The sequence below is a fragment of the Vombatus ursinus genome, unplaced genomic scaffold (genome assembly GCF_900497805.2).
Source record: "Vombatus ursinus unplaced genomic scaffold, bare-nosed wombat genome assembly UNPS02014942.1, whole genome shotgun sequence".
Taxonomy (NCBI): Eukaryota; Metazoa; Chordata; class Mammalia; order Diprotodontia; family Vombatidae; genus Vombatus; species Vombatus ursinus.
In genome coordinates, this window is record NW_020954720.1 from 21,905,658 (window position 1) to 21,926,702 (window position 21,045).

The 21,045-nt window shown below is 36.4% G+C and overlaps 1 pseudogene; it reads right to left on the reverse strand.

The window, feature by feature from the left end:
* Positions 1–4,957: 4,957 nt before the first annotated feature.
* On the reverse strand, positions 4,958–6,004 carry LOC114029918 (annotated as a pseudogene).
* Positions 6,005–21,045: the final 15,041 nt, after the last annotated feature.

A 21,045-nucleotide genomic window follows, 5' to 3' on the forward strand; every position in this document is an offset into this window, starting at 1 on the left:
GTGCATAATCTATGCATTCCTATGGCTATGAAGACATAGTCACCAAGCTGTGACAACTCCTTTCATATAGGGGTTAAAGGAGAAGCAAAAATCAAAGATAACAAGGTTGTGAACCTGAAACCTAAAAGGATCAGAGTGTCATCAATAAATGTAAGCAAGTGTAAAGGTAGTATTAGTGTGTGTGTGTGTGTGTGTGTGTGTGTGTGTGAATGTGTGTGTGTGTGTTTGTGTCAGATTATTCCTACCATCCACTATCTTTTTGGTGATGAAAGAAGCTAGAGAATTTCATGACATTGAGCTGACTAGATCTACTAAGAATTTCTGTTAACATAACCACAAATGGGCCCTGACTGCTGCAAGGCAATCCTTTTACACCTCCCTAATTGACTCGCTATACCACTCACCATAGAACTTCAAAAACTCTTCCTCCATCCTCAAATCTCTCATGGATCTCTTTTTCTCCACCCTTTTTAACTGAGAACTTAGCCTCATATTGCTGAAAAAAACTGAGGTTTTTTGTCAAAATTCCCTCTTCTTTTCCAGTTCTCAGTTCTGGGCTTTATAGATTATTGGAGGATGTCCAGAAGAAGATAACCAGAACAGTAAATAGCTGCAAATAAATAGTGTATTAAAACCCAATGAAGGAATTAGGAAATTTTAGTCAGAGAAAAAAATATATGTGTGTGTGTCTATATATATATATATAATATATATATATATATATATTTAAGGGAAGAGGATCTTGTTTGTTGCCTTCAAATATTTGAAAGACTGTCATAAACTTATTCTGTTTAGTCCCAGATGGCAGAACATTTCTTGAAATTTGCAACATGACAAATTTATAGATTTATAGATGATATCAGGTAAGCAATAATAGAACAACCTCACTAACAATTAGAATTATATAATATTGGAATGGCTCATCTTTGGTAGTAATAGATTCTTCCCCATTGTACCAGCAGTGAATGTTGTTGTGATCACTTGCTGAATTTGTTGTTTCAAGTATTGTCTTTCAGGTATGAGTTGGACTAGTAGAAGTCCCTTCCATTATTGAAATACTATGTTTTTGTGATAATGAAGCCTTCAGTGAATTTCCCCTCCTGTGAATCCTTCAAATACATAGTTTATTAAGCAACAACAACAACTTAATTTAAATTTAATTTAATTTAATCTGAATTTAAAATGGAATCATTGAGTAATAGTCCTAAAAACTTCAAGTATGTCAGTTTCACGTTTCTTTTTCTTTTTTTAATTTGTTTTTTAGTTACTGTTTTTAAGCAACATTTGAGATGGCTAGGTGGTGCAGTGGATACAAGACCTGGCATGGAGGCAGGAAAATTTGAGTTCAAATCGAACCTCAGACAATTACTAGCTACGTGATCCTGGGAAAGTCACTTAACCCCTATTTGTCTCAGTCCCTCATCTGTAAAATGGGGACACACTGGAGAAGGAAATGCCAATTTTTTTAAAAAGTAAGTTAAAAAAACAAAAAATTGGGTCACATAGAGTTGGACATGACTGAACAACAAAAATAAGCAACATTGGGTCTTCAAATGTAAGAGTATTAATATGCAATTCATCAATGCAATTTTTATCAATAAAATTTGTTACTGTACAAATAGCACCAGACCTATTGGATTTCATGTCCATTTGGTGTCCTTCCAGGTTCTTCAATAAATTTTCTTTCAATGTTCTGCCTTGGTTAAATTCCACTCTCAACTCTTTTCAGGCTAATTTTCTCCTCACTGCTCCTTGTTTGAGGATGGAATGCTGTGAATTGTCTTATTTCATCCCCCTCTGTAATAACTTGCAAATGAAGAGCAAATGAGGAAGCTTCAGTTCTAAGGAAGTAAAGTGAAGAAAACGAGCACAGTGAAATGAGGTAGTCAGATCTCATTAGAACCTAGATTTTGTCAGGTTTACTAGCATCTCAGTTGTTTATATATTGTCTTCTGTGAGCAAAATAAATTAAACCTGAACTTCCAAAAGGACAAGGAATCTATCTTCTAGGGAAACTGGGAAAAGGGCAAGCATTTATTTAGCACCTACTTTGTGCCAGGCTAGTGTGCTAGGATCACTTGATCCTCACAACAATCCATGAGGTAGGTGATATATATCTTTACATTTGAAGAAACTCAGGCAAGCAGAGGTTAAGTGACTTGTTTAGGATCACACAGCCTGTAATAAGTATCTGAAGCCAAATTTAAAGTTGTCTCCCTTAATCCAGGCTCAACACTCTATTTACTATAACACCTAGCTGAAAAGGATCATAAGAAAGTAAAGTTATTATTTGAATGAGGTGTCCAGTTTTTCTTTCATAACTTAGGTTCAGCTTATGTCTTATTGTCTTATCCCATTATTATTTTTATTTTTAGAAAATAAATCATGCTTCTTTACTTCACGCACTAAGTGGGGATAGAGATCTTAAAGTGGCAGCACATGCAGGAAATTATCTTGAGAAGGGTCATAAGAGAAAAAGAAGGGACAGTTAAACAGCTTGTGTATAACACTAGTATTTCAAACCTGTTCAGATAATCAGGGGAAGCCTTCCAGTGTTCTGTGTGATTTATGCCAGGCACATTTTTATAAAGACATGAACATGACTTTAAAATGTCTGGGAGATAAAGAAGAATTGTCATCTACACAGGTATAGAAAGCATACTGAAAGAGGAAATAAGAGTTATAACAACATGTTGAAATACTGACAGGCCCAGGAAGACATGGATAAGGTAGGTGAAGTTGGGAAAAATGCAAGAATTACAATAAAAAGATGCTAGTGTAGAAAATATTTCCACCCACTCCTACCACCACCAACCCCTAGTTCATTCTCACAACCCCCACTTAAACTGACAGTTTAGGTACCCAGAATGTGTCTGACTGATTCAGATTTCTAGGAGTAACACTGAAAGGTTGGAGTTTCTATTACTATCATTTAAAAGACTTTAACCAGTGAGCCCCCTAATACTGATTAATTAAATGTTGTCAATTAGATTTTTAAAATTTATTTATTTTAATTTTCAACAATCACTTCCACAGGATTTTGAGTTTCAAATTTTCTCCCCATCTCTCTCCTCCCCATGACTGCATGCATTCTGATTACCCCTTCCCCCAATCTACCCTCCCTTCTATCACTCGCCCCTCTCTTATCCTCTTCCCTTTCTATTTTCCTACAGGGTAAGATAGATTTCTATACCCCATTGCCTCTGTACCTTATTTCCCAGTTGCATGTAAAAAATAATTTTTAGCATTTATTTTTAAAAGCTTGAGTTCCAAATTCTCCCCCTTCCTCCCTCTTCACTCACCCTCATTGAGAAGGAAAGCAAATCAGTGTAGGTTATACATGGGTCATCATGCAAAATACTTCCATAATAGTCATGTTGTGAAAGTCTAACTATATTTCCTTCCATCCTATCCTGCCCCCTGTTTATTCTATTCTCTCCTTTGACCCTGTCCTTCCTCAAAAGTGTTTGCTTCTGATTACCCCCTCCCCCAATCTGCCCTCCCTTCTATCCCCCCATCCCCTTCCTCTGTACTTTCCTGTAGGGTAAGATAGATAGATATCCAATTGAGTCTGTATGTTACTCCCTCCTGAAGCCAAATCTGATGAGAGTAAAGTTCACTCATTCTTTCTCACCTCCCCCCCTTCCCCTCCACTGTAAAAGCTTTTTCTTGCTTCTTTTATGAGAAATAATTTACCCCAATCAACCTCTCCCTTTCTCCTTCTCCCAGTACATTCTTCTCTCATCCTTTAATTTTACTTTTTAGAAATAATCCATGCATATTCAACTCACCCTGTGCCCTCTGTCTATATATATATTCCTTCCAACTACCCTAATAATGAGAAAGATCTCATGAGTTATGAATATCATCTTTCCATGTAGTGATGTAAACAGTTCAACTTTAATAAATCCCTGATGATTTCTCTTTCCTGTTTACCTTTTCAGGGTTCTCTTGAGTCTTGTATTTGAAAATCAATTTTTCTATTTACCTCTGACTTCTCAAGAATGCATTAAATTAATCTATATCATTGAATGTTAATTTTTTCCCTTCATTGATTACACTCAGTTTTGCTCAGTAAGTGATTCTTGGTTTTAATCGTAGATCTTTTGACCTCTGGAATATCATTTTATAAATGCTCTGATCTCTTAATGTAGAAGCTGCAAAATCTTGTGTTATCCTGATTGTGTTTCCACAATACTTGAATTACTTTTTTTTGGCTGCTTGCAATATTTTCTCCTTGACCTGGGAACTTTGGAATTTGGCTATAATATTCCTAGGAGTTTTCCTTTTGGAATCTCTTTTAGGAGGTGATTGGTGGATTCTTTAAATAGAAATTTATCCTCTTGTTCTAGAACATCAAGGCAGTTTTCCTTGATGATTTCTTTTTTTTCCTTTTTTTTATTGCACATCACTCCTGTATTATAGTGAACAACAAAAAAGGGATAGGATGAGGGGCAGGGTTAATACTGTTGTGCTAAAAGTGATGAGGACCAAGGTGGCTAGACATAAGGTAAAAAACAATGGGACACTGAGACCCCTTTCAACATGATCTAGGGGCATTTCACTTCCACAGAACAGAGCAGGGACTATAATACACACAGTGGAATGTATTCATCCATCCATTAGAAATCAAGGAACTCCCCCTTCTGTGACTGGGCTTGAGATCTCTGATGACTACCAAGTGGGACAGTTTAATTTCAAAAGCCACTATTAACCAACCTGGAAGGGTCTTCTGTGAAAGTAAATGCAACAAGTAAACATTGGGACAACCTCCTAGATCCATTTTTCTTAGATTAGGGAGGAAACATCCAAATAAAACTTTCATGATTCATTAAATGACCACCTGGGTTATAGGTAGCTTCCTACAACAGTCCCTGAGAGGACTGTCCCACTGGCAGGACTCGCTCATAAGAATAACTGGACCAACTGCATCTTTCAGCTCCCCACATTAGTTACTTCACACTATGTCACCCTCCCTAATCCCTAACCAGGTCCTTACTGAGTCATACCACCTGGGAGGCATTCTGACTAATGTGGTTGAAGAGAAGGGCAACAGGAGACAAAATAATTGGTCTGAAATAGGGGCAGGGGAAGAAACAAGAAAAGGAACCATAAGTCTCCTACCTACAGTTATGTGTTGTGATCCCTAAGACTATGGTCAGTTGTGTGGAGCAGGTAGGGGAGAGATGTGGTGGAAATAGACTGCTTTCACTTCTTGGCCTTGCCTTGGGCTGCCACAACCTCCATGGCATTTCTCATGGTCTCTTTATCCCCGAGGAACTGCGTAAGCTTGATGGGTTTGAGATTCTTGTCCAACTCATACATGATGGGAATGCCAGTTGGCAGATCCAGCTCAATGATTGCTTCTTCAGACAGATCCTCAAGATGTTTGACAATCCCTCCAAAACTATTGCTATCAGCTGCAATCAGAGTGCCCTTTCCTTCTTTGATCTGGGGGATGATTTCCTCATTCCAGAAGGGTAGAGCCCAGAAATGGTGTCTTTCAGGCTCTCACAGGAGGGTAGCTGATCCTTAGTCAGATCTACATAGGGGCAGTCCTTGCTGATGTTGCTGCCCTGGAACTGTGAGGAGGATTCCCTCTCCACTGTTGCCACAAGTTCTGCTATGCCAGGTCTCCTCCTTGCCCCCGGATTGTGACCCAGATCCAACTATGGGAAAAGCAACAGAATCCTGTCTCAGTGCCAACAAAGAGATCTCTGTAATCTCCTTCTGATCAGTTGTTCTATCCATTACTGTCTGTGGGCTGAGATCTCTGGATGCAACCACTGCTGCTGCCACCACCAGCACTCCCACCCTGGGGCTGTGTTGGGGCTGGGGCTGGCCTTCCCTCCACTCTCACTTATGTCTGACAGACTTTTCCTACTGAACTTCTAAGTTGTCTTTGGCATTTGTGGGTTGAAAAGTCTGGAAAATGTTGCAGCTGCCAGTGATTCAGTCCCAAGAGGCCCACTCTGGCCCACTGAGTCCTGGTCTGGCCTGGCATGGTCCATTCTGTACTGTGCTCCTCTCCCAGCCTGGCTCAACAGATCTTTCTTATTGACCATCTAGGTTGTCTTGGGCTGGAAATTTGTTTCACTCTGTCTTTTTGTGGATTCTGCTGCTCTAGAATTTGGTTAGTGTCATTTTTTACAAGTACTTGGAGGGATTTGGAGAAGAACTCAAACAAGTCCCTGCTTTATTCTTCCATCTTGGCTTCACCCCCTATCAATTAGATTCTTACAAAGAATATATATATTGAAATTGTACACTAGGAAGGGCTGGTACAAAACTTCCATCTAAAAGTCTAGGGTACACTCTCCCATAAGTCCATATAGAGTTTAGAGGGAACTGGGTTCAAACTTAGAGAACACATGTGACCAAAGGGCGAACTCTTAACTCTGTATTGTTTGAAGTTCTTTTTCTACTTGTGAAGTCCTCACGAAGTTTTCCTGAGATGAAGTTCTCTTTTGGCTTCAAAGGTTTTGTGCCTTTATAGCTGAACTTTGCTCTACCCAAAAGAGATCAGTCTCTTTGAAACTGCTTTTCCTTATGTGTGTCTAAGTTTGTCCTCATATCACTGCTATTCCTGGGACATTGATATTAGCTCCAATGGGAAATCAGCATTTTTAGATCTTTGGAAGTTCAGAAGGTTATGTTCTGGTTAAGGAAGGAGTAATTGTAACATTCCCTTTGGGCTCACTGCCCCTGCCCCTCTATGCCCTTTTCTAGAGTAGCAATGATTGGCTTCTTCTGGTTGATGACTTTGATTAATTGACTCAACTGAGATTTTTAGGACTTGTTCACACCTATTTTATGCCTTTTATTGATTATATGAAGTAACAAAGTCATTAGCATAGAGTATCTAATTAGTTACAATAAATGGGGTAGAGAGATACAGCATGCATATATATGTGTGTATATATACAAATATATCACTATAGAGGTGTGTATATATGAAGGGGGGGTTTGGGATGCTTCTAGATGCACAGAGGCACCTCAAAATTGTGGGAAAAGTCCAGATCATGGCACGGATCTGCCTGAATGAATTCAACTCAGATCTTCTTCCAGCCAGAGAAAAAATTTATTAAAGATAAGCATATAGGCCAGACTCCAAAGGAACCCAAACATCAGTGATCTAAATGGGGTTTAAGGTGGTCAGGTGATGTAAGGCAGTCTAGAAAGCTCAGCTTCTGAGTGGGGGCTGGGGGCTAAGGTGGTCAGGCCAGGTGATACCCGTTATGGACGGGCATGGGGTCTCATCTTCTAGGGGCATGAGAAATTCCCAGCATCTGAGTGGGGGCTGGGGTGGAGAGGCCACGTGATTCCTGTGAGGATGGGCAGGCATGAGGGGTCTCAGCTTCTAGACTTGAGAACAGCTCAGCATCCAAATAGAGGTAAAGACAAATCTTAAGTACAGAGAGATTGGGGGGAGGGATCTTAGGAGGGGCCAAGCAGTTTGGGGTGAGGGGAGGCAGGGCCTAGGGAGATCTGGATGGGGGTCACCAGCAAGCTGGGGGGAACAGAACTCCTGGGTCCCAGACCTTGTGGTGCCTAGCTAGGATTAAGGGTGAGAATGGCCAGAAAGGCAAAACAATGGGAAAGCCAGTTGATGGGGGAGGTGGCTGGAAAAGGAATGGGTCCAGGTGAGAATTTCTGTTTGGAATGTCTGAGGGATTTGAACAGACAATGAGAATAGATAATGAAGGGAGCTGGAAGGGGAAGTTTGCTTTCAAAGGGCTTTTAAAGGGAAATAAGGCAGTTTCTAAAACTTTAAGGCTCTCCTGGGACCAGTAAACAAAACTGAAGCCAGGTTCTTTTTAGGGGCCATAGAGGAAAGATGTCAAAGAGAGATAAGTAAGTCTACAAGGAATCTAAAAGTTTTAAGGTTTTTCTGAGAATTGTAGGTAAACCTCTTTATATATGTATACATATATATACATACATACATACATACATATACATATATATGAATGTGTGTATACCAATTCAAGTAATAAAACTGATGTTCAACTATGGTAATGGAAAGAATATCATTATTTTATCATGTCACACTGATTAAGAGAAAGTAAGAGAAAATGATTTTTTAAAAAATAAGAATGGAGAAGCCTTTACTAAGATAATGTTAAATAATTGCTATGAAACTACAAACAGAATTATTTTGTTATTGCACTTTTAACAATATGCATTTTAAACAAAGTTTCATTAATTATTATCAAATTAAATATAGTCTTCTAAAAACATTAATCACATTATATTCTAATTCAACCTATAATCTATTTGTCATGAAATTTCTTTAATTGCAGTTTACCAGACAACTTTAGTTCATCCATCATGGCTACAAAGTTCAATAACACAAAACATGTGTGATTTCATTAGTTCATGACACTCTCTCTTTAGAATCTCAGTCCACCAATGCAGCTTACAACATGTCTATGACTTTGTAGATCATAGGATCATAGATTTAGAGCTGAAAAGAACTTTAAATATTATCTACTCCAACTCATATTTTATAGGTAAGGCAACTGAAGCCCAAGAGGTTAACCATTTTGGGCAAGGTCATACAGTAGACAAATATATTTCAAGGGTGGGATTTGAACCAACATTCTTAATTCTAAATCTATGCTGCCTCCCCTAAATTCTTTGTAGTTACGTGAGGCACAAATATAGTAAACAGTTCTCAGGTTTGATTTGAACCCATATGTTACTGATGCCAAAACCAGAACTCTATCCACTGGAGGAGACTAACTGGCATATACACTCCTCCATGCAGGTGTTTTGATCTCTGAGTATTTTCTTTTATACCTGTTTTCCACATTATATTGGTAGCATCTGAATGTGTGCGGTTGTGTGGTTTGTCCTTCATTCTTGAAGAGGACCATGACATCAGGAAGGTGATGCCATAACTTGCAAGTGAATTGATTTTAAGTGAGGGAGGCATGTGCAAAGTCACCAGCCTCACTTTCTCCTCTGGAACCATCTAGGTCAGGTGACCAGATATAGATCTGGACAACTGGAGATGGTCCAGTATGCAGTGGGAGACCTTGGTCTTTTTAAACTAAGGTCTTTCCCAGCCCTCACTGTGACTGGGGCAATCAGTGTTTACATCTAAGTAGTGAGCCAAGGGATGACCCCTTTAATAAAAAACAAAAAAAAATCAAACTGGGAGGGGAAGACCCTCAGGGTTTCTGGCCAAAAGAGAAACAATTACTATTTATATTCACTCTGAGCCAAGGACACCCAAACAATAACCATTAAGTGGTACTTGGATACAGACCCATTGCTGGCCAATCAATGAGAACCAGAGTGAATTGGGTTTAAAGTATGGGTTTTAAGAAGAAATCTAGTCTCTAAACCCCAAGACTAAGTTTCAGCCTTCAAAATTTACCTTCCTTTGGGCAGAGCATCCACAGGTAAACTCAATGCCTGGCCTCACCTCACTTAGCCTTTCTGGTAAAATGTGATGTTTGAGATAAATTGCTTATCTACATTAAAGGAGGGAATAATTTCCTACACCAATAAAGTCACATAATTTTCTATAATCTAAAATATATCAACTACAATCCCTTTCCATTTGGGGCTATCATTAAATAAGGAGATATTAGATGCATTAAATACAGCATTTAATATACTTGTGATTTAAATATTATCTTTTCCTTATAGGTTCAGTGGTGGAAGTGATGACTATACTGTGGCAGTTCATCTTAATTGTTGAACCTCAGGAATCATTTAGGACTTTAGAAACCAGGAGTTCTCCTTACTGGATCTACCATGTTTAGATATCTCATTTATTTGTTTTTGTTTTTGTTTTGTTTTTTACTTATCCACACTGATTCAAAAAAGAAATACTAGTAAGGGAAAATGTGCATCTTGGCATCCTTGTTCAGATGGTCCAGGCAAAATATCACTTACCCAACTATACTATGGTAGATGTAGCTATACTTTAGGAAAGTGAGTTAGAAGATATACATCTGATAAATATAGTATTTGATTTTTCATGTAATGTATGGCAAGTATTGGTGTTTATTGTTCAGTTATTTTTCAGTCATATCTGACTCTTTATGACCCACTTGGAGTTTTCTAGGTAAAGATATTGGAGTGGTTTGCCATTTCCTTCTACAGCTCATTTTACAGATGAGGAACTGAGACAAACAGGATTAAGTGGCTTGCTAGCTGGTAAGTGTCTGAGGCCAGATTTGAACTCAGGAAAAAGTCTTCCTGACTCAGACCTGGTAATATATCCTCTGTGCCACCTAGCTGCCATACAGCAAGTGGATACAATTTCAAAATCTATATAAACTATAGAAAACTATTATTGTACCAATGGATGGTTGAAATTGGAGACATACATTCTGTACAATGTGAGATAACTGTGGGGGCACTTGGTAAATGCTAATTTAATGTATTAAGTGATGCCCTTTACAGATAATAATATCCAATTTTTTTTTCTAAATAATGCATTGTAATAATCTCTTGTGAGTCTTTTGGTAAGTATGTATCAAAAGTACACTCATCAGCATCAAGAAGCCCCTAGATGATTATCTTAAGAGCTTAGGATGGTACTTATAGTCTGATAATTTAAAAGAGCTTCCTGTAGGTCCAAAATGCAGCCTGCAATAATATTCCATATTTTTCCTATGTTCTCAAGCAGAATATATAAAATAGAATTAGGAAATTAGATCTTTTACAATTTTTTCTACATTTTTTTATATTAAGGCATCTTTTTCTAAAACAAAGAGGAGAGGGAGAAGGGAATAAGAAGAAAAGGTAAAAAAGAAGTGAAAAACAAGAAAAACTAACAAAGGAAAGATGGGGATAGCTGTTTCAGTCATTCCTATGTGGCTTTTTGTTCTCTAGAAGAGAGAACTTTTCAACAAACCTTTCAACAAAATGTAAACTATTTCACTAGTAACTTTCAATATCTTCAAACCTGCATTCTTCCAAAAGAAATTATTTTGCTATCCTGCTTATGGCTTCTCAAAATATGATACAGCTTACATATTTTACATCATTATTCAGGTCTTCATAACCTGCAAGTTTTTGAAATTCCCTTACTTGATCACAAGTTTGTGACCTACCTCTCCCACTGCCCTTTATTCTATCCTTTCCTATTATAATAACATCTTTCTCTCTCATATCTTTATTTTTTTCTCTATCATTTGTATCCTTCCCATTTTTTCTTCAGACATTGTATTTTTCCCCCTTCTTCCCTTGGTATGTTCATCTGTCAATCTTCCATCTGAAACATCTTTTTGTTTTAATTTATTTTTTTAAATTTCCCATTAAAATGTATTTGTTATTTTTAATTTGACAAAGACTAATAAAAATATTCATCCCTAAATACAAAACATAACAGAAAAAAGAGTGTTGAATATGCAACAACAGATTTCAAGTAGACCTTTTAAAGTGTATGGTCAATTCAACTTTTCAGTTTCAAAGTTGTCCTCCCAATTTGTTAAGCATTTCTAGTCATCACTGCCTTCACTTTGTGTCTTCATTTCTCACCATTCTAATAAAGTTGTAATTCCATAGGTTAACTCATTACCAAATACACCATTCCTCCTCAGTTCTCACTGTTCTTGATCCTCCTGAAACATTGGATCTCTCTTATCTTCCACTCCTTGATAGTCTCTCTTCCTTTGCCTACCATCATACTGCATTCTTCTACTCTCATCTCACCTCAACAAAAGACTCTGGCTTTATCTTTGCTGGCTCATATTTCTCCTCTTTCCCTTAAATTTAAGGATTTTGTAGAACTCCATTCTTGGCTCTATTCATTTTTTCCTTTTTATATTTTAATTAGAAATCTCACCCACAACTCTTTCTTTAACTGACATCTCTGTGAAGATCACTTCCACTTCTCTCTCTGCCAGTATGATCTCTTTCTTTAGGTTTGTGTTCATGTTCCACTTATCTATCAGACTTTTTCCCAGATTCTTTACTGGTATCCCTAATTGTGCACTCTTCAAATCACATTATTCATTTTCACTGCCCTCTACCCACTTCCCTCCCCATAACCCTGTAGTACAGTGGAAGGCACATACTGCATTTGAATTAAAAAATTGTTGGTCAAATCTTGGCTCTGCCCCTTACTGTGTGACATTAGATAAATCACTGGAAATTGATAGACCTCTCTTTCTTCATCTCTAAAATGAGGGGGTCTGGTTAGATGCCTTCTTTGATTCCTTTCAGTTCTAAATTTTTTATCCAATGATCTTCCTGACTTCTCCATTTCTGTTTACTGCAACATCATTCTCCCAATCACTCAAATTGAGTGGCAACAATCAATCACTGTCTGCTTTACCTTTCACTTCTTCTTTTTCATTCTCATACTGATAGTTAAGGTTAGATGGGCAAGAAGGATTACTTCTTGTTGTTTTTTTGTTTGTTTGTTTTTGTTGTTGTTGTTCCCCTATTTTTAGTAATTTATCTTGGCATCATGTCTCCCTCTAAGAGAATTATATCACTAATGGTACTCATACTCTCTTCATGGTACACATTTGCCCCAAAGTATCTTTTATACTGTCTTAGATCTTGGCTAGTCCTTCTTTATCTTGTTTGTTGCTGATATTTGAAGGTGAACTTCAATCATGACTATTATACTTCAGTTTCATAATGGCAGGCTTGCATGGGGATCTGTATAATGGATGATGCTCTTGGGCTTTCCTAGTCACCAATGGAATGAATCAGGGCTCTGTGCTGGTTTCCATGGGTTTTAAAATTTTATTTTCAGTAATGTTACCAGATGCTTTCAATAAGAATGAAAACAGCATCAAGGTCAGCCACCACATGGATGGCAAATTATTTAATTTGAAAAGTTTACAAGCTAAAACTAAAGTGGAGGGAGAGTTAGTGTGTGACTTTTTGTTCTTAGATGATTGTACACACAAAGTAGGTTCTAAGGCTAATATGCAACAAAGTATCAATCGATTCTCTGTTGCTTTTAGTAATTTTGGTCTAACAATTAATGCCAAGACAATGCAAGTTCAACATCATCCAGCACCACACTATCCATGTATGGAACCATTGGTTACAGCAAATAGAGAAATTTTGAATGCTGTGGATAAATTCACTTACCTTAGTAGTATACTTTCCAGGTTTGTATACCCAGATGATGAGATTGACATATTGATTGCCAGAGTTAGGTCAGTGTATGGGAGGCTAAAAAGAAAAGTGTGGGAGAGAGAAGGTATTAGACTACCTGACAAACTGAAGATCTACAAAGCCATTGTGCTGACCTCATTTTTGTATGCCTGTGAAACCTGGATAGTATACCAGTGCTAAGTCAGGAAACTGAATCACTTCCATTTGAATTGTTTTAGGAAGATTCTGAAGACCACCTAGCCAGGTAAGGTACCAGACACTGAAGTCCTTTCTGAAGCTGAACTGCCAAGCATATAACTCTGCTTCAGAGAGCACAATTCTGATGGTCTGGCCATGTTGTTCAAATACCAAAGCAAGTTTGCCTAAAAGACTATGTTGCAAAGAACTTGCCCAAGCAAGCACTCACATGGAGGTCAGAGGAAGCAATACAAGGACACTCTTAATGTCTCTCTGAAGAACTTTGAAATCAATTGTGTAACATGGGAGACACTGGCACAGGACCATCTAGCATGGTGTGCCCACATCAAAGAAGGTGCTGTGATCTATGAGCAAAGCAAAATTGCAGTAGCTCAAAAGAAATGTGAAATGTGCAAATTTAGACATTTTTGCTCCAGATGTTCATGTGAACTATTTGTACATGACCTGTGGTAGAGCCTTCTGAGCTCATATTAGTCTGATTAGCCACAATTGGCCACACTCTATCTTGACCCCAACATAGTGAGGTCACTTTGGTCCTCTTTGAGAATGATGCACAACAACCTATCAATTGTCCTTTACTGTTATTTCAACTCCCTAGTTATCTAATTTGTCAATATCAGCACATCTGTTGCCAGATAGTACATGACTGGTTCTGAAATTCTGGCATTGAGAAAAGTCTTCATCAGGTTGAGTGGAGATGGAAAGAAAAATTTTAACCCTTAAAATATAGTAGACTTTCTTTAAAAAAAATCTAATCTGGAAAGCTAAACCAAAATGGTAGTGAGATGCCTGGATTGACCATCCAGACATATAAATAGGATGCTAGAAAAAGTGCATAGTATATCAAATCTTACCAACTATTTTGTGATATGAATCAAAAAGAATTATAAATCTCATTTTTAAAAGGGAATTAGATACTACTTGTGCAATCATTTAGTATTATCTCTCTCTCTGTCTCTTTCTATCTCTCTCTCTATGTGTGTGTGTGTGTGCATATATATATATATATATACATATATATACATATATTCCTAAATAAGTAAAATGACATGCAACCGATATTACCACAAAAATTCAGGTATATTAAAAATGTCTTTCTACTATTGTTTTTACCAATTCAAATATAAGTATATTTAACAAAGGAAAGGTTAACCATACATTCTTGCAGCTTTATCCTTATTTTCATTCAATAAAATGTATTTTAGGATTTTTTTTCTTATGAAAACTAAGATATTTTCAAATAGCATGGATTTAGAGTGCCCACTAGTGTCAGGATTTGTTTTTATTGCCCTTTTTCTTTTCTAATAATTGGTTTGAAGAAAAATAAATTATCTAAAGAAGTAATATAAGGAATAGACATAGAATTTTTTCCTGATTGAAACTTTTACCAACTTTTATATCTTATATGAATGAAAATATAAATGTATACCTATATGTGTATATAGAGATATATAATACCTGTAGTCATTCCACTACATACTCAACATTCACATAAGAGAGAATGAAAGATTATATATTTATAATAACGAATAAATATGTTTGTCTCCATTGCCTAATAATTGCCTTTCTGCCATCTGGGACCTAAAAGTAAATGAAATTGTGAGTTATATCTGATCACTTGCCTGTATTGATATCTATTTATCAGATTTGGCTTAGATGTACAAGGGAAAGGTGTTGGAAGGCAGATAAAGGAGGCAATTATACTGGCTACATTTACCTGAAAGGGTGAATTTGAAAGTCTAGATGAATGATGATGATGATGATGATGATGATGATGATGATGATGATAAATATTATTATTATGTAGAAGTGTCAGTTATATTAAAAAGGAATAAAACTTTCTAATGAAACCTTTTAATTGGAGAAGGAAAGTTCAGCTTTATTCTCCCTCTCCATCTAGAAGGAGTACCAAGAATTATATCAAAATTTATATAAAACAAGAAAAAAACTTTTTCAGTTTGACGATAATCCTCAGGTCTTCTCACTTAGATTTAGTAGTTGAGTAAGCAATAGTTTAGTTAGGTATTGTAGTTCAGTAAGAGGATGATTTTTTTTTATTTTTACAATTGGGGAAAATTTGGGCCTACTAGAGTCAGAATATATAGGTAATATAGTTGTCCATGGATTATTCTTTTCCTTGAAGTTTCCTTCTTTGCAAAAATAGAATGTGCAAATTCCTTTTGTTGCTTAGTCCCCTCTATCTAGTACCACATTTGGACAAACAGGACCATACTGAAGGAGAGTATTCATTCTTCCACAAACCAAAAGAATCATTGATATGAGGGAAGGGATCCCCAAACCCATTAAGAACATCACTACATCACTTAACAGCATTGAACAATCACTCAGCATGTACTGGAGCTATAAGGAGAGCTGAAAGGAATATGTTCAAGTGTTGAAGTCATAGGAGTTTAAATTCTAAGAAACAGTATCATTGTGAACAAAGAAATTGACCCACTAAGTTCTCTGAGACTGATGCAAGAATAAGAGAAAATATGGCCCCTCTACTCAAGAAATTTACAAGGGAATAAATAGAGGAAAAGTAGCATGATATAATAAAGAGGCAATCTCAGAGTCATGAAGACCTGGGTTCAAATATCATCAATGACACATGTTGGCTTTATGACCCTGAGAAAGTCACTTAACCACTCAGTGCTCCAGGCAAGTTACACACATACACACACACACACACACACACACATATGTATGAGTGTGTGTGTGTGCATGTGTGTAATTTCCCACCTAGTTACAGAGAAAGACTTTTTTTTTACATTTACTTAAAAAAAGTTTCAGTTTTCCCCCTCACTTCCCTATACCCTATTATTATAGTAAGGCATTTGATATAGATTATATATGTGAAATCATGTAAAATACATTTCTATGTTAGTCATGATGTAAAAGATGAAACAGTCAAAAAACATAAAAAAGTGAAAAATAGTGTGCTTTGATCTGCATTCAGACACTATCAGTTCCTTCTCTGGATGTGGACAACATTTTTTTTTTTTTGGTTAGGCAATTGGGGTTAAGTGACTTGCCCAGAGTCACACAGCTAGTTAAGTGTTACATATCTGAGGCTGGATTTGAACTCAGGTCCTCCTGACTCCAGGGCCAGTGCTCTATCCACTGTGCCTCCTAGCTGCCACTGTGAACAGTATTTTTTGTCATGAATCCTTTGGAATTATCTTGGAACATTGTATTGCCGAAAATAACTAAGTTATTCATAGTTGATCATCATACAATGTTACTGTTACTGTGTCCAATGCTCTTTTGGTTCTGTTCACTTTACTTTGTATCAGTTCATGTCAGTCTGTTGACATTTTTCTGAAATCTGTCTGCTTGTTATTTCTTATAGCACAATAATATTCCATTACATTCATATATCACACTGTGTTTAGTCGTTCTCCAATTGATGGGCATCCCCTCAATTTCCAATTCTTTACCACCACAAAAAGAGCTGCTATAAATATTTTTTGTACAAATAGATCCTTGCCCTTGCCTTTAAAAAAAAAATCTATTTTGATACAGACCCATAGTAATATTGCTGGGTCAAAGGGTATGCACAGTTTGATTGTCCTTTGGGCATAGTACCAAATTGCTCTCCAGAATGGTTGGATCAATTCACAACTCTACCAAACATGCATTAGTATCCCAATTTTCCCACATCCTCTCCAATATTTTTCATTTTTCTTTTCTGAAAGGTATGAGGTGGTGTCTCAGTGTTGTTGTAATTTGCCTTTCTTGAATTAATAGTGATTTAGAGAATTTTTTTTCATATAACTTTAGATATCTTTGATTTCTTCATCTGAAAACTGTCTAGGCAACTTTCTAAGACTAAAAATTGCAAAACAGATATTGATCTTCATTGGTAGAGAGTTTCCTCATGCCAATGAAATCACAGACCTGGTAAAAATAACAATAACAACAAAAACAACAACAATAATAATGTTGCAAAATAATAAAACATTAGCAGCTATAGCCAATTTTAGATGCCTCTGTTGATTGCTAGACAGGAAATAAAATACAGGCAACTCCAAAGATAGCACCATAAACCAAAGAAACCCAGAATTTTTGGAAAGACCTGTCAGTTTTGACATCAGTGAGAAGTGGCAGCAAGGAGAGATAAGGTCAAGAGAAATAATCAATCTCCAGTCTGTGTCTGAGAACAAACAACAGAAGATTTTCTACAAAGCTGCCAAAAAGAAAAAAGAAAATAATCCCTGAAGATTTGAAATGTTCCAGATGTAGATACGTTCCAGAATTTGTGGTGAAAACAAAGAATCAATAGAGTGTACAGTCAGGATGCAAATAATTCATTACTAGTTCATCATCATCTATGAAAGCGCTATTTTGATGCTTCATCTTAGTTGGGATGTGGCCCTGGGATTCAAAGGAAGTCTTTTAATCGAAAAAAGGAAAGTTAAGCTTTACTTTCCACCTGCAACTAGAGGGAGAAAAAAGAATTGTGTGGAAATGTAAATGATGTAAAAAAAATTCAAGCTTAGATAGATCCTGCAAAGATAGAAAGGACTTATTTATAGCCTTGACAAAGGGCATTATATCTGTTATCTGAAGACCAACATCTCTAGGCACATCAGATAGTGATAAATTTCCTTGACCATAGGAACTCATGAAATCTTCTAGTAAGGATTGGAGGGCTTTAGAGTCCATTGATGATAACCACATGAATTAAATCTTGGATTATGAAGGCAAGAAGTAGCCCACTGCATGAAATATATTTTTTTAGTTATTTGGAGAAAATGTAAGCTCTCTTGCTTAGAAGAAATGATAATCCTATATGATGTTATTGATTGCCTCTGCCACTTCCCTGTGTTTCAAAGATTGATATTATCAGCAGTGGAAGAAATAACAGTAGCTGACATTTATGCAGTTTTTAATGTTTGCAGACTATTTTATATAGAGGACAGTTAGGTGGTACAATGGATAAAGCACAGACCCTGGAGTCAGGAGGACCTGAGTTCATATCTGGCCTCAGACACTTGACACTTACTATCTGTGATACCCTGTGCAAATCACTTAACTCTAATTGCCCCACCCCACCAAAAAAATTTAGATAGTATCTTATTTGATTTACAGAAAATCTCACTAAGGTGGGTGCTATTATTATCTTTGTTCATGGGAAACTGAGACTGAGAGAGGTTGTGTGTCACACACAGCTAATGAATGTTTCTAGCAGGATTTGATCTCAAGTCTTCCTGACTTCAAGACCAAGAATATATCTATTGCATCATCTAGCTTCCTAAATTTACTTTTTTTATAGGTCATTGGGGGAAAAAATACTACAGAAGTTAACAATAATGCTATTTCTTTTCCAGCACTTTAAGATGTTATATGAAGTAGGACTCTGTCCTCTAATAAGAAGTATGGGTATATTAGGAGGGTCTAACATCCTGAAGAGGGAGATACGGTTATAACTAGTTCAGAATGTTACAGTCAGAGAGAGTCTCAGGAAACAGTATTAGTTACTTATTGACAAAAGAACTGGATCCTACCTCACAGTTAATCTTCTAATTTTCTCAGTCTCAGACTGTTATAATTGAGAGGGAGATTAGAGGCTATTTTATCTAAATCCATGCCTAAGCAAGAATTTTCTTCATGATATAACAGAAAAATGAACATCTAACATGTCTAAAGACCTCCAGTTATTGGATATATACATATACCTTTATGCATGTTTTATAATGCACAATATCTTTCATTTTTCAGAATAAACACATCCGTTATCTAATTTGTTCACCCGGTAACACTGTGAGGGAGGAAAAGTTTTATCATCTTGGTTTTACAAATGAATAAGGGGAAGTTCAAGGATTTAAATGTATTGCCCACATCAATAATAAATTTTTTCACTCATTCATTCATTCACAAAGTTCTTAGAGATGTGGGACACAGAATGAAGTATTCTATCCTCAAGGAATTAACATTTGAATGGTGGAAATAGAATAAATATAAAGAAGAACATACAGAATAAATATAAATTCAAAGTAGTTATATAGAAGTTCATTGGGAAAGGAAGGCACTAGTATTTGAGGAGTATCTGGAAAATTTTCATATAGAATATGGTCATTTACATGTGTTTAGAAGAAAAAGAGGGATTCTATGAGGTGAATGTGAGGAGGGAGTACATATCAAACAAGAGAGCAAATTAATGGAGTCTGGAAATGGAGTGAGGTTCAGAGAAAAGGCCAATTTGGCTCAATGGTGGATTGCAGAAAAAGAAGCAATGTACAATTCAGATCAGCACCCCTCTCCAATCTATAGTATAAGAAAAATTCTACCTTGAGATAGGATCTACAGAAGGTTTTTAAGGATGGAGGTGACTTGGGTATATTTGAAACCCTGCCTCCATTCACTACCAACAAAGGAGCATGTGGGTTACAAAGGTCTCTGCCAAGCACCATTTGTTCTCTTGCTACTCAACACTTTGCCATCTGAATTGACCAGAACAAAGCTCTTTAAAGTTACCAGTGATCTCCTAATGGGATAATCTGATAGTCATTTCTCCATATTCATCCTTCTTGACCTATGTGTTTGCATTTAACACTGTTTACCCAACCTGTACTCTCATCTCTCCTCTCTGAGATTTTCTGACACTACCCTCTACCCTTCTCCTCCTATCTGACTGACCACTCCTCAATACCCTTTGCTGACTCATATGTATAAATCATTTGCCTTCATGTTTATTAATTTTTCAACTTAAATGGGAGAAGTACATGAAATCTGAAAGCATTTCATACACACAGATATACATGTACATATATACATACATATATCTATATATTACTTTTTAAAAGATAAATTTTATTAAGCTTTCTAAAGACATCTTTCTATGTTAGATCTTTATTAAAGTTGTATTATGCATGTCCCTAATAATTCTTACAAAGAGTACTTTTGTATTTTGCAATTCCTATTTAGCTATTTTGATCTGTGTCAGACTAGTTTCAGTAAGATCAAAAGATTATAAATTGTAAACTCTAGACTTGATTGAAACATAGCAAGACTATAACACCCTATGATAGCTGTTTTTGCTTCAAAAATATGTCTCTTTCATTATTGACTTTGTTGTTTTCTGTCTCTTTAGAAAATGATGTTGATAGAAAAGGAGCTCTCTTGAATAATCCATTCTGAAATCTACATGTATTTTATTAAATATTACTGGTAGGACATTGTTGTGATGTTGAACAAAATCCAAAGGATATACATATCATATCCTTTAAAATGCTATCATATATGTGAAAGTATTAACATGTAGCAAACTTATATCTTTGTGGTAGAAAAGAAATGAAAACAAGAGAGATGTTAATATACTTAAGGATAATTAAACAAACTATTATTATTAATAGGAAGAAGCAACTAAATGGCTCAGTGGATAGAGCACAGGCCCTGGAGTGAGAAAGAACTGAGTTCAAATCTGACCTAATATACTTACTAGCTGTGTGACCCTGGGCAAGTCACTTAACCTCTGTTTGTCTTATTTGCCAAGAAAACCTCCCCATCATCACAAAGAGTATACATGACTGAATGAATAAATAACAATAATTAATAGGAAGTCTCTGTGTCTGGAGCACTGAGCCCCTCACACATAATAATCAGTTTACAATACATGTCCCTAGAATGTCAGAAGGGAGTGGCTTTAAATAGCATAAAATCATGAAACCTTAGAAGTTTTGGGGTCCAAATGCTTCATTTTACAAATGAGGAATGTGAGGCATAGAGAGGTTAGATATCTTG